The sequence below is a fragment of the Mandrillus leucophaeus genome, unplaced genomic scaffold (genome assembly GCF_000951045.1).
Source record: "Mandrillus leucophaeus isolate KB7577 unplaced genomic scaffold, Mleu.le_1.0 Scaffold26, whole genome shotgun sequence".
Classification (NCBI taxonomy): domain Eukaryota; kingdom Metazoa; phylum Chordata; class Mammalia; order Primates; family Cercopithecidae; genus Mandrillus; species Mandrillus leucophaeus.
The window spans coordinates 3,594,581-3,608,231 of NW_012102698.1; the positions used below are offsets into that span (position 1 = coordinate 3,594,581).

Consider the following 13,651-nt stretch of genomic DNA (forward strand, 5'->3'; position numbering starts at 1 on the left):
GTTTGAGGGCAACCATAGCATTGGAAAGTGAGGGGGCAATTGTGGAAAGTAGAAAACAGACCCCAAACTCTGGGTGTCAACTACCTAAATCTCTGCTAATGCCTGAATCACACGTGTGGGGCAGGCTCCAAGCAGCTAAGCTAAGGGTGAAGTAATTGTATTGAGATTTGAGCTCCCACCCTAGAGTTTATAGTGTAAGTCCAACTTACACTGTAGATAATTGATAATTGCCCTCTAAAAAAAAAACCAACACTCTTTAGAGGAATTTAATATAATCCAGAATTGCTACAGCATAATATATCCTGTAATGTCCAGGATACAGTTTAAAACTACTTGACGTTCAGGAAAATGTGACCTGTTCTCAACTGAAAAGATAATCAGCAGAGACTGACTGTGAGAGGACTCAGCTACTGGGCTTAGCAGACAAGGATTTTAAAGTAGCAAATGTAACCATGCTCAACGATGTAAAGGAAATACGCTTCATAAGAGTGAAAAGATAGGATATCTCAGCAGAGAAATAGAAACTATAAAAAAGAACCAAATGGAGATTCTGGAACTGAAAAATATAGTATCTAAAATTTAAAAAAAAGTACCGAATGTGCTTAACCTCAAGAAAGATCACAGAGGGAAGAGCCAGTACACTTTAAGATACATCATTAGAAATCATCTAGTCTGAAAACCAAAGGCAGGGAGAAGGACTGAAAATAAAATGGCCACTTTAAGATGCTAAATGTTGGGGTAGTTTGTTACGCAGCCATTGACAACTGGAATAATTCCTGGGAGACATGACACAGAACCAAATGCTAGACAACTTGCACTTTTAGTATATGGGCACACCATTTTGGCAGTCCTCATCTTCAGGAGAGTGAGACTACTAATTCCCCCTTGGGAAATTACTGGACTGATTTTTGCTAAAGAAAGTTGATAGAGAATAAAACACTTTACCTTTTTAATGACCAGGACTGCCTTTCTTGAGCGCAAAAGGTGGTTTTTCTTGTGTTTGTTTAACTATTCTTTTGTTGCTAATTTGGACTGGCCTCTTATAGGAACAAAATGTAGTAACCCTTAAAAGGCTTGTGAAATAACTCACTGAAGTCAGGATCAGATTGCACCATAAGTAAATATGGAGTGTGCCCAAGTGCTGCTGTGTAGAGGTCACTGGGGCGCACAGGAAGTCAATGCTGTGTCCTGTCACTTGTGCAGTTACTAATAGCACTGCTGATTTCTCAGCAAACAGTTTAGAGGGTATGAAGGAGTTCATTCTTTGAGTATCAACTCAAATGCCTCTGTTTCTCCCAGTTTCTTACCTGTGTCAACAAAAGGCCTGAACCTGAAAGCATTACCTCTGGGATTTTTTTCCTCCTTCCAAAGACTGACACAACACCGAAATCTTATTCTGAATGTGCTGGAGTCTTCTTTATTCTTGTAGCCAAGTCCTGGTTCCAGCTGGGTGTTACAGATACTTGCCTTGCTCATTGTTGCCTCAAGGGATAGAGTTCACTAGTACTCAGATGACTTTGGTTATAGTTTTGGGAAAATGGAATGGATGGTTATGTAGCAGGTCCTTATCACGGGACCAGTAATTCTCAGTGTTTTGTCTTGATGGGTTGTCTCACTTCTAACCCCGCTAGGGCTTTAAGGGAAATTTGGCTCTGTCTCTGCTCCAAGACTAAAGATCTGAGTTGGGAGAGATTTCGTAGCATCTAGCCTAATTTGGGTTCCTCCTTTGCCCAGAAGACAAAAGGGACTGATGATTTATTGTTTAGTGTTTACTATGTCCTGGCATTGTGCTTAGTGAATTGCATGTATTATCAACTTTAATCTTTGCATCAGCCTTGCAAAGCAGGTTCTGGTAACCACATTTTAAGGAGAGGCCATCCAGTTAGTGAGGTGCAGAGCCCAGGGTAGAATTTAGATTTGTTTGCCTATTGAGTTCCCAGGCCTATGCTCACTTCCCTGCACAATGGTGAGAACTTTCCAAAAGGTTGGAGAAAAGGGTTTAAAATAGACTTCCTGAGGGACTTCAGGCTGGAGGCTGGTCAGTCTGGGTCTCCTAGGCCAGCCAGACCCCTTCGACTCCCTCCCGGTTGAAGTCTGGAACTCTGGGGATCCTCTCCTCCTTGTTTCTGATTTCACCATTCATCAAATACGAATGTTCCCAACCTTAGGGATCCTTTGATGGGTAAGTCAGGCAAGGTATTAATATGTTCTGTGAAGCTTCCATTCTGACAGCATCTAGGGACCATGCTTGCCTCTTTGAATCAGAATCTCAAAACTAGTTATGACACAAATTTTCCTAAAATCTTTGTGCACTGCCTGATTCCTCTGAATTTTGAGTAAGAGTCTTTTAAGCCCAGCTGTGTCTGTGTTGTCTGTGTAACTTCATCCATTGCAGTGAGTATGGTGCCCACCTGCTGGATGGCGCCCTTATACTCTTGTGGCCCTTTCCATTTTCTGGAGCTCTTTTCATCTGCTTGAGTTTGTTGGAGCCTTATGATACCTCTGTGGAAAGGGCTGAAAAGATATTTCCACCATCATTTTCTAAATGAAGAAACCCAAAGCCCAGAGACCAGGTGTGATTTAACTCAGCTAGCACTTGCTGAGTGAGAATTGCCGTGTGCTGCATGCTCTGGAGAAGACAGTCACTTTAGTGGTGGAATGACACATATGCACTAGAAGCTGTAGCAAAAGTTTGTGTGGTGAGGCCTGTCAGAGAGGAACCAGGGGGGTGATGTCTCCTCTGGGCTTGCTGTGCCAGGAACATTTCTCTCTAAGGACAGGCACTGGACTGCCAGGAGCATGGTATCAATTGGAAGGGTGGTCATCTTTCTTTGAGATATTTGTCTTTGGGCAAGATTTAAGAGAATCAAGGTACCTAAGGTACCTGCCCTCAGATTGGAAATCTGCACAGAAATGTATTTTACCCCAAATTCTTGTGAGTCTTTAATGCTTAAGTCTGTACATGTGATAGATGTAGTGTTTCCTGAATGTGAAGGAATTGCTAGACTTCCCTTTACCACGTCATGGTAGGGAGGTGTCAAATCCTTACTGACTTTTATTCTTACCTTGTTTTTTTGTTCTCAACTTGCGTAGTATTTCCTTGATACAACTGTAGTGATTAGTTTACTTCTAAACTTTTGTGGACCTAAATGGAGATTCTGTTTTGGTTTCTATTGTAAGAAGCACAAAGATACTAATGCTGAAAATATGAAGAAAGCATTCTTCAACTTCTTCTTTGTTAGAATAAGGAATGTATGGTTTACCTTTTTCTTCCCCATTCTTCTTTTCTTCAGTATTGTCATAACCTCTTTAAGTGAATCTTTATTAGAAGAAAACCCAAACATTTTTATTTCATAAAGCTAAATGCATTTTTCAAATCGGACAGACAGATGATCTAGTTTATCTACCTTCCGCACGCCAAGGAAATTTTATTGACTAGGATAGGCCGTATGTCCATTCTGCTAAAGGTTATGGAAATGCTGTTCAGTTTCTTCTCCTCCTCTTCCTCCTCCTCCTTCCTCCTCCTCCTTCCTCCTTCTCCCTCCTCCTCCTTCCTCCTCCTCCTTCCTCCTTCTCCCTCCTCCTCCTTCCTCCTCCTCCTTCCTCCTTCTCCCTCCTCCTCCTTCCTCCTTCCTCTTCCTCCTTCCTTCTCCCTGATAGAAAAGATTCCCAGCAGTCACATACTTGATGATCCCATGTCAAATATATGGCCTATAAACCTTTTATTACAAGCATACCTTAATTTTAAAGTAGGTCTGTACTGTATGGAAAAGTTCAACATCTAAAGACAAACTTTATTTGGCCCCTTCAGTTCTCAATTTTGAAGGCAGGTTCATTTATATACATAAAACAATCTTTGTAATACATTTTTCATTAACTTTGTGTTGCTCATCATGTTACTCCCAGCATCTAAATTGTACCTGGCACATAGAAGGCATTTAGTAAATTTTTCTAATTTTTCTTGAATGATAATTTATTTGTAAAATAAATTGAATGTTGAATGTCTACTACGTATCAAGTACACTTTTAGGTTCTGAGGATATACAGCAAATAAAACACAGTTCTGTTCAAGGAGTGTAAATATACTATATAATTTTCTGACTATATTTACAAAAACTAGTAAAAATAACTTTTCAAATGAAAATTAATGTTACTCTAAATTCTGATTCTGTAATTATTTTTGAAAGTCTTTTTTATGTTTGAATATATTCTAATTTACTGTAATTTGCCATAGTTTTATTTGACCCAAATCATATATTTTAGATTGTAAGAACATCTGTATTATATAAAATTTCAAGTAATTAAAAAATATTTTTTAAATCCCAGATTGAGGCTTTGTAGATCTGAATGCAGTTTTTTCATTAATCTTAAATAAAATTTAAGACTGAATTTACAGTTGTTAAACATTCATAACATGATGAATTTTTAGTGGGTTTTTTGGTGGGGTGTACTATTTTCCAGCCTTTTGTATCTAGTTGCGAGGAGCCAAGAACAGGCAAATTATTAACTCCTTTATTATTTCCTCCTGTCTGAAATGTTTTCAAGCAGCATATTTGCCTGTTAAATCATGAAATTGAAAAAAAAATCTATGGCTGGTTCCTAATGATTTTATTTAGGTTGTTGCTCTTAATGAGGATTAGTACCTGTTTTGTACATCAGTACTGGCTGACTTGTCAGTTACTCGGATAATTGATCAAGTGATTGCTCTGCAGAGAAACAAATAAATGCTTAACTAATATGTGTTAGTGTTTTTCTTTTTGCAACTGTGAAATAGGCCAGGGTGGCATGACCTTTGGTGCTCATGCAGGGCCAGCTTCTATATTTTCAGCCTATACTAGCACTGTGTGGACTTCTCAACCTTCATACTTTCCGTGAGTGACCTTAACTTGGCCTTCAGAACTCAAGGTCACAGGTACCCTGTTGACATGTGCAGAAACACTTTCTCTTCCACAGTCCTCACTATACTGTTCTGCCCTCTACTCGCCCCCTGACTGATACTCTACCTATAATCAGTTTCTGTGTGTAAATAGGTTATGGGTTGTTGATATTGATGCATATTTCAGTATACGTGTGCTGCTGTTTTTGGTTTTACTTAATAAGTCTTTAGTGTGATACATGTACATAAACTGATCACCAGTAAAACTGTGACATATGAAACATTTTATTTGGGTATCACTCAATTTTATTTTAGCAACCTCCATCCCTTCTTAGTTATACCACTGTTACCACCACTTTTGTCTTTGCTTCTCCCTTGATGTTTCGTCTTTCATGAAACCCATCTCCCAAGGTCTTTCTGGATGATACTGGCTTAATTCACTCTTTCCCAGATACACATTTTTCTTTCTTTATAGGAAGCTTCAGTACCCTAACTCTCTGCCTGTCTAATTGGGGAATTCCAGGCAGGCTATTGAAAATGCCTGGGGGGCTAGGTGCAGTGGCTCATGCTTGTAAACCCAGCAAGCACATTGGGAGGCTGAGGCAGGAGATTGTTTGAGCTCAGAAGTTGGAGACCAGCCAGACAACATAATAAGACTCCATCTCTAAAAAACATTTAAAAATTAGCTGAATATGTTGGTGCATGCCTGTAGTCCCAGCTATTTGGGAGACTGAGGTAGGAGGATTGCTTGAGCCCAGGAGGTCGAGGCTGCAGTGCACCATGATTGTGCCACTGCGTTCTAGCCTCAGTGAGGGTTAAAAAAAAAAAGAAACAGAAAATGTCTGAGCACTGTGTTCTCCTGTCACTGACTTTTCTGTCATTGCTTGGCTTGTAACATTGGATCCACATGTATGCTCTTCATAGAGGAACCTTACAACAGGCAGACAGCTTATGAAACTTTAGAGTTCAGTAAACTCAGTGTTGCCTCTTAGTTGACTATCTATTAGCTGTTTAAATTTGGACAAGTGTCTTAACCTCTCTGAATCTCAGCTTCTTCATGTATAAAACAGGGGCAGTTACACCTTGTGGGGTTGGGAGGATTAAATGTGATCATGTATAGGAAGTATCTCATGTCTGCAATCCTAGTACTTGCGGAAGCCGAGGCAGGAGGATCAGTTGAGCCCAGAAGATTGAGACCAGCCTGGGCAACATAGTAAGACCTCCCGTCTCTAAAAAAATAAATAGCCGGTATTTCCAGTTACCTGGGGGGCCAAGGCAGGAGGATCGCTTGAGCCCAGGAGTTTGAGACCAGCCTGGGCAACGTAGTAAGACCCTTTCTCAAAAAAATTTAAAAATTAGCCAGTACTCCAGGTCCTTGGGGGTGCTAAGGTGAGAGGGTTGATTGAGCCCAATAGGTCGAGGCTCTAGCCTGGGCAGCAGAGTGAGACTCTGTCTTAAAAAAAAAAAAAATGTAAGTATATAATGGATTGCCTTATGTCTCTAACTATAATACTTCCCTGCCCCTCCCTTCCCCCCCCCACCAGTCCCTCTGGAATTGAAAAGATATAGTTCATTCCAATGTCTCCCCATTTCATGTATTTACGTAGAAATTTGTAGACGACATTTCACAAGGATTTGCAAAGTTCAAAGTAATACTTATATTTTGTATTCTGTGTATATTACTTTTTCTAATAGATGGGGCTTTATGGAGGAAATAAAATGAAAACAAATGTGAGAACTTTCTTTAGAATGAGAGTAATTTTTATTCTTGTCATAAATGCTCTCTGACTTGAATTTCTCTCTCGTTATTTTCTATTAAAGAGCTGAAGTGTTTTTTGTGTGAATTCCAAAAGCTGTTCTAGCTCAATTCTGAAAGTATGTTAAGGAACTTTTAAATTACAGGGCAATGTCTTACCTCAATTGGACTGTATGTTTTTCCTCTTGTCAGAAGCAAGTTGTACCAAATCTCAGCTTATTGATTTGAAGATTGAATGTATAGGCAAGATCTGGCTTGCTTAGAATTCCACTTCTTTGTAATGTAATCCGAGTTCAAGAAATATGTCAAAATTCATAAATCAAACTGTCACCATTAGTTTCCTGAACTTACAGTTCCTGTAACAGTAAATGAAATTAAAATTCCTATCTAGAGGAAAGCTATCATGGTTTAGTTTGTTGCAGCTGTAAATTTTTTTTTAGAAGACTTAAAGGATGGTCTACCATTTGACTCCAAAAACCCCTTTTCTATATCTTGTTATACAATAATCGACTTATTATTTTCCAGGAAATGCATAACATTATTTATAAAGAAGAATGATACTGATTATATAATTGCAACATAACAGTGTACTATTGTCGATTACCATTACTATTGCAGACTAACTGGGCTCCAGGCCCTTGACCTGTGCTTCATCATGGAATTCCCATCACCACGTATTCCTCCCTAGGCTTTAAGCACCTTGAAGGCAGACACATCACATTTGGCTTAACACCTGCCGTAACACCGGGTACATAGTGTAGTGAAATTAATGGACGCTGGATGACTTTCCCTGCTTTACTGGTGAGTCAAGCTTAGAGTAGTTACTTGCTTGGAGCAATAGCAGACCAAATTCTGACTCCAGAGCCCATACTTTTCCTGTTACCATCCACTGCTTCCACTGTCTCCACAAAAGGAGATGTTTGAGACTTATCCTTTGAAGTCTATGACCAAATTTGTGTGACTCCTTGGGTTGGTGGGGCATTGTATTACATACAGCGTATTCCACAATTCTTACTGAACTTTTTTCATTATCATCTGAAGTGTCTTAGTAAATGTGGTTTCTTTTTTCTTTCCCTTTTATTCTTTTTTAAGAGGTGGGGTCTTGCTCTGTTGCTCAGGCTGGAGTGCAGTGGTGTGATTATAGCTCATTTTAGCCTTAAACTCATGGGCTCAAGCGATTCTTCTACCTCAGCCTCCCACGTAACTGGGACTGCAGGCGTGTGCCACCATGCCCGACTACTAAAAAAATTTTTTTGGTAGAAAAACAGAGTCTCACTATGTTGCCCAGGCTGGTCTCAAACTCCTGGCCTCAGGCAGTCCTCTTTCATTGGCCTCCCAAAGTGCTGGGATTATAGGTTTGAGTCACCTTGCCTGGCCTGAATATGGTTTCTTTAAAGTTCATGTTGAGGGCTACATTTCAGGCACGTGCATATTTCCGAGAAGCATAATTTACCCCATACTGTAGGCACAGAAAGGGAGACACTGGGGAAGTGATGTGCTGCCCATGATGACTCCACAGTTTGTAAAAGTCATGAATCCAGTTTTCCTAACTGCTCATCAGTTTTCTTTACTTATGCCATATGATCAATTTTTAGACAACAGACATTTTAATTTCATTTAATTTTATTTTATTTTTGAGACAGGGTCTCACTTTTGTCACCCAGGCTGAAGTACAGTGGCGTGCAGCTCACTGTAGTCCTGTGCTCAAGCGATCCTCCTGCCTCAGCCACCCAAGTAGCTGGTACTACAGGTGTGTCACCATGCCTGGCGCATTTTTATTTTTTATTTTTTTAGCAGTGGGATTTTGCTGTGTTGCCCAGGCTGGTCTTGAAGTCCTGAGCTCAAGCAGTCTGCCCACCTTGGCCTCCCAAAGTGCTGGGATTACAGGTGTGAGTCACCACGCCCGGCCAACAACAGTGATTTTAAATGGATTTATGTTTCACAGTAAAAACAATTATTTCACAATATCCAAAAGAAGAATATCTGAGGCTTAGGTGAGGGGAAAACCAGCTGTATAAACTGAGAGATGCACCTTGTTCCTGTATGGAAGTGTGGAATATGGTAAAGATATTAGTTATTTTTAAACTCATTTTTATTACTAGGCCACTTAAAATCCCACTGTGAAAAATAAGCCATAATTTTCACTATAAAATGAAAATAATTCAGGAATTGTCACATCAATATTAAAATATACTTCAAGGCAAAAATAATCAAAACAATTTACAACAGTTTGTAGGTTAGTGGAGGCAAACATAGTTTCAAAACAGACCCAGGAGAAGTTATAAAAAGTTACCATGTGATAAGGATAATCCAACAACCCAGGGAGAAAAGGAAAGCTTGTGTAAAAGGGGAACCGTTAATAACTGGCTCACTGCTGGGAGGAAGCTAGGCTTGCCTGTAACAAACACCAGAATAATATTTAATTGATTTTTCAGAATAAGCCACTGTATTTTATGGATTAGAAACAGTAAAGATTATTGTAGATTTGGCCACAAATAAATGAGGAGCTCTGGCTCTGGAGCCAGCCTACCTACATTGAAACCTAGATTCGTCTAAATAATAGCTGGTAACCTTCAGTAAGTTATTTAGCCTCTCTGTGACTCAGTTTACTTAACCAAATATGGAATAATGTTAGTATTTATGGCATAGGGTTGTGAAGAATAAGTTAGATAATTAATAGAAGACATAATAAGCACTTAGGCTCAGATACATTTATAATTATGCTTATTTCAGCACTATTGATATTGAGAATAGTCTACTTTTTCTCATCAGTGGAAAATGGGTTTTTAATAAATTGTGGTTAAATGTTATGCATCCAATAAAAGTTATGTTTTCTGAGAGTATTTAGTATATTGTTACAATGCTCATGATGTCATAGTAAGTGGGAATTTGAAGCAGGAGACAGCCCTGTGCCTAATAAGTCCCTACTTGTGTATGTTTTATATCTATGCTACATGTATATTTAAGGTACACAAATACATATGTGCATGACAAAATGACCCAAAAGAAATATAGTACAATATTAATAGTAATTCTCTCTGGCTGAGAGGATTAAAGATTGGTTCTTTTTTTTCTGTATACTTTTTGTGATCTTTACAGTGAACATGAATTACTTTAATAACAACGAGGTGCTCTTAGAAAAGAAAGGGGTACATGTCTAGGGGTACATGATTTTCTCTGTCATAAGAACAAAACATGCTCCGTTCCTTAGAGATTGTAGTAATTCTTTCTTTCTTCTACTTTCCTGGGTTTTTTTTGAGACAGAGTATCGCTTTGTTGCCCAGGCTGGAGTGCAATAGTGCAATCTCAGCTCACTGCAACCTTTGCCTCTTGAGTTCAAGCGATTCTTCTGCCTCAGCCTCTCGAGTACCTGGAATTACAGGCATGTGCCACCATGCCTGGCTTATTATTATATTTTTAGTAGAGATGGGGTTTCACCGTGTTACCCAGGCTTGTCTTGAATTCCTGACCTCAAGTGATCCACCCACCTCGGCCTCCCAAAGTGCTGGGATTACAGGCGTGAGCCACCACACCCAGCCTCTTTATTCTACTTTTATACTTTGTACACCTCTTAACCCTTCTTTGGCCAAGATCTGGGGGCTTTGGCAATGACAGTTTCAATTATACTTTCAGTTGAAAGATTTTTAAAACTAAAACATTAACATTGGATCTGGAGAAATTTTCTAACTGAGATAATTAATAGCTGGGCTGGTGGTGATAGGCTGTATGTGTTTTTGAGAGAGAGAGTGAGAGGAAGAGACAGACAGAGATGGAAGTATAAAGATCATTCTTCCACTGTGTTATATGTGTTTTTCCCCTTTAAAGGAATAGGAATTTGAATTTTCTCTCTGTTGTCAGGTGTTCTGACTTGGGTGCATCAGCTCTTACTGAGTGCTTGAATGTTCAAGATTTCTATGACATACCTCAATCTAGTGAAAATCTGCCTGTGAAATGTCTGTATATCTCTCCAGGCTTCATTTCCTTGGTTAAGTGAGAAAAGTGCTCTTATTTCAAATGTTGGAAAGTAGCTCTACCCTTTTCTAAAAAAAAAAAATAATAATAGTAAGATGGAAATGTCTGTCCCACATCTAAAACAGTTTTGATCTTTAGCATATTTAGTTTTTTTTTTTTTTTTCCTGGCAGCAGCTGAAAATTAAGAGGATCAAAGTTATGTTCCTATAAAAGACTTTTTTCCCATCAGTGCTTGAAGGCATTGTCTGACTCCCCCTACCCCTACCTTTTAAAAGCTGACTGCTTATCTTATTCAGGTAGAATTTAATTTCATACCCATCATATTCTAATGGAACAAAAATGATACTTAGTTTCAGGCTGTGGGTTTTAGTTTGAATTCAAACCTACTGCTATATTGCAGTTAAAGTTGGGAATATTTTTTACTCCAAAGAGGAATGAACATGCTATTTTGGCATAGTGGTAAGAGCTTGTAGTTCAATTCAACAAGTATGTGTTTGCCATATGCTGTGTACCAGCCAGTATTCTAGACACTGGGAATGCAGACATGGATTTGGCCTAGTGTTCTCTCGAGGGATTCACAGTGTAGAGGAGGAGGCAGGTGTAGAAACTCTCATTTCAGTATCATAGAGTAAGTGGGGCGTGACAGGATTGAGAGGCAGTAGAAACGTGCCTGAGTGCTTTTGGTATAAATGGCCCCTACTTGGAACTTCAGGCAGAACCTCCTGGAACCAGGCCTTGAAGGATGAATGAGAGAATTAGGCAGGTAGAGGAGTGGGTCAGCCTTGCAGGCGGTGGGTGAGCAGGTGTGTGGGACAGTGCAGGACCCAGTGGCACCTGAGGGATTGGGGTTGGAGTTGGGGTTGGGGCTGGGCTCTGCACTCACTGTGGGAGCTAAGAGTTAGGCCATTTTCAGCGTTAGTAGATTCCTTATTGTAGCTCTCATTTCTGAGAATTATTTTGCTTTTTTTCCAGATCCACTTACTCTTTTTTTTTAAACGGAGTTTTGCTCTTGTTGCCAAGGCTGGAGTGCAATGGCACCATATCGACGCAACCTGCGCCTCTCAGGTTCAAGCGATTCTCCTTCCTCAGCCTCCTGAGTAGCTGGGATTACAGGCATGCACCACTACGCCCAGCTAATTTTTGTATTTTTAGTAGGGATGGAGTTTCCCCAGTGGTCTCGAACTCCCACCCTCAGGTGATCCGCCCACCTCGGCCTCCCAAAGTGCTGGGATCACAGGTGTGACTCACCGCGTCCGGCCGATCCACTGAGTTTTTATTGTGTTGTCCGTCTTTGTCTTGAGTCATTTAAGACACTTATTTTCTCTTGGAGGTTGTTTTTATTTCTAGTTTTTAGGGTATAGTTTTTCTCATTTGTTCTCTCTCATTTCCCTCTTCCCTTAACCCCTCCTCTCCTCCTTCCCACCTGTGGTTTCTTCTCCCCGTGCTTTTTTTGTCTTTTAACTTGATCGCATCTTCTTAGGAGAAACCTTTTTCTGCAGAAGTCCCATAGGTCCTGGCTGTGGACTTGCACTCACTGAGTGATTTGCTTTTGTTTTCATCTCCTGGGGTCCTAGAGGGTCCACCCACCTCTTACCAGCGTTTCTTTTTTTTTTTTTTTTTTTTTTGAGGTGGAATCTCATTCTTACCCAGGCTGGAGTGCAAATGTGCCATCTCAGCTCACTGCAACCTCCGCCTCCTGGGATCAAGCGATTCTCCTGCCTCAGTCTTCCTGGTAGCTGGGATTACAGGGGTGCACCACCACACCCAGCTAATTTTTTTGCATTTTTAGTAGAGATGGCCAGGCTGGTCTCGAACTCGCTTTCAGGTAATCCACCCGCCCCAGCCTTCCAAAGTGCTGGGATTACAGGTGTGAACCAGTGCGCCCATCTCAGTTTTTATATTAATACAATTTCTTGACTTGGGATTCTAGTAGCACACTGACAATGTGACTCTGAATGCATTAGCTGCCTGTGGTAATGGTCTTCCCTAGTCCCCCACTGAGATGTCTGAGCAACGCAAAACCTTATTAACTGGCACACAGAGATTTTTATGAAGTGGCAGCCTCCAATGGGGTCCCATCCTAGACTAGAGTTTTTCATAACTTGTCTCCGCCCTTTGTAAGCCAAAAGCCACCTACTTGTTTGCAGTCCTTACAACTCTTGCCTCTAGGGACCTTGTCCTGGTTGGATCCCGGTTGCCTCCACTCTTGTCTGCCTCTCTGGGTTTTATTTCTGGCCTCTGAGAATGATACTCACACTGCCCAGTGCAGGATGCAACCTGGGTTCCTGAGCCTTATGGGGCTAAGTGCGAAAGTGAGTCCTGTCAGCTAAGCAGGAGCTGCTGAGAGATGACCCACCTTCATGGTGCCTGGGAAATTTTGATTTAGGGGAAAAAACAGCTTAAATTCTAGGATTTTCCAGGCAACACCTGACATGTTGACTTACGTGAGTCTCCCTTTCTTCCTCTGTAAAGTGGAGATGATTTTACTTGCCTCATGCATTTGTTGTGAGGATTAAATTACTGTTGATGACAGCAGTCACAGTGACCTTCCACGAATGCCTCCTGCATGGGCTTGAGTGGGATGTTTCAGAGGTGTGTTTTGTTTTATCTCATCCTCTTCAGAGCCTGTGCTTACTGTGTCTTTCTGCCTCTCTAAGTTAAATGTGCAGGCAAGGCTTCCTCAAATCCACTCAGTGGTGGGAGTGCTCTCTCAATAGTCCCACAGACCTGTAGTCCCAGCACTTTGGGAGGCCGAGGCCAGTGGATCACCTGAGGTCAGGAGTTTGAGACCAGTATGACCAACATGATGAAACCCTGTCTCTACTAAAAATACAAAAAAATTAGCTGAGTATGATGGTACATGCCTGTAGTCCCAGCTACTTGGGAGGCTGAGGCAGGAGGATCACTTGAACTATGGAGGCGGAGGTTGCAGTGAGCTGAGATTGTGCCACTGCACTCCAGCCTGGGCAACAGAGTGAGACTCCGTCTCAAACAAGAAAAAAAAGTCTTGGCCCTCCTTGCAACAGGCTCTTGGGCAGGCAGCCACC

At 40.8% G+C, this 13,651-nt stretch overlaps 1 protein-coding gene across 1 annotated transcript in view; it reads left to right on the forward strand.

Moving 5' to 3' along the window:
- The window catches only part of ATXN10 (ataxin 10), a 191,522-nt gene that overhangs the window by 80,734 nt on the left and 97,137 nt on the right, over window positions 1-13,651 (forward strand). The gene's annotated exons all lie outside the window — the stretch shown is intronic.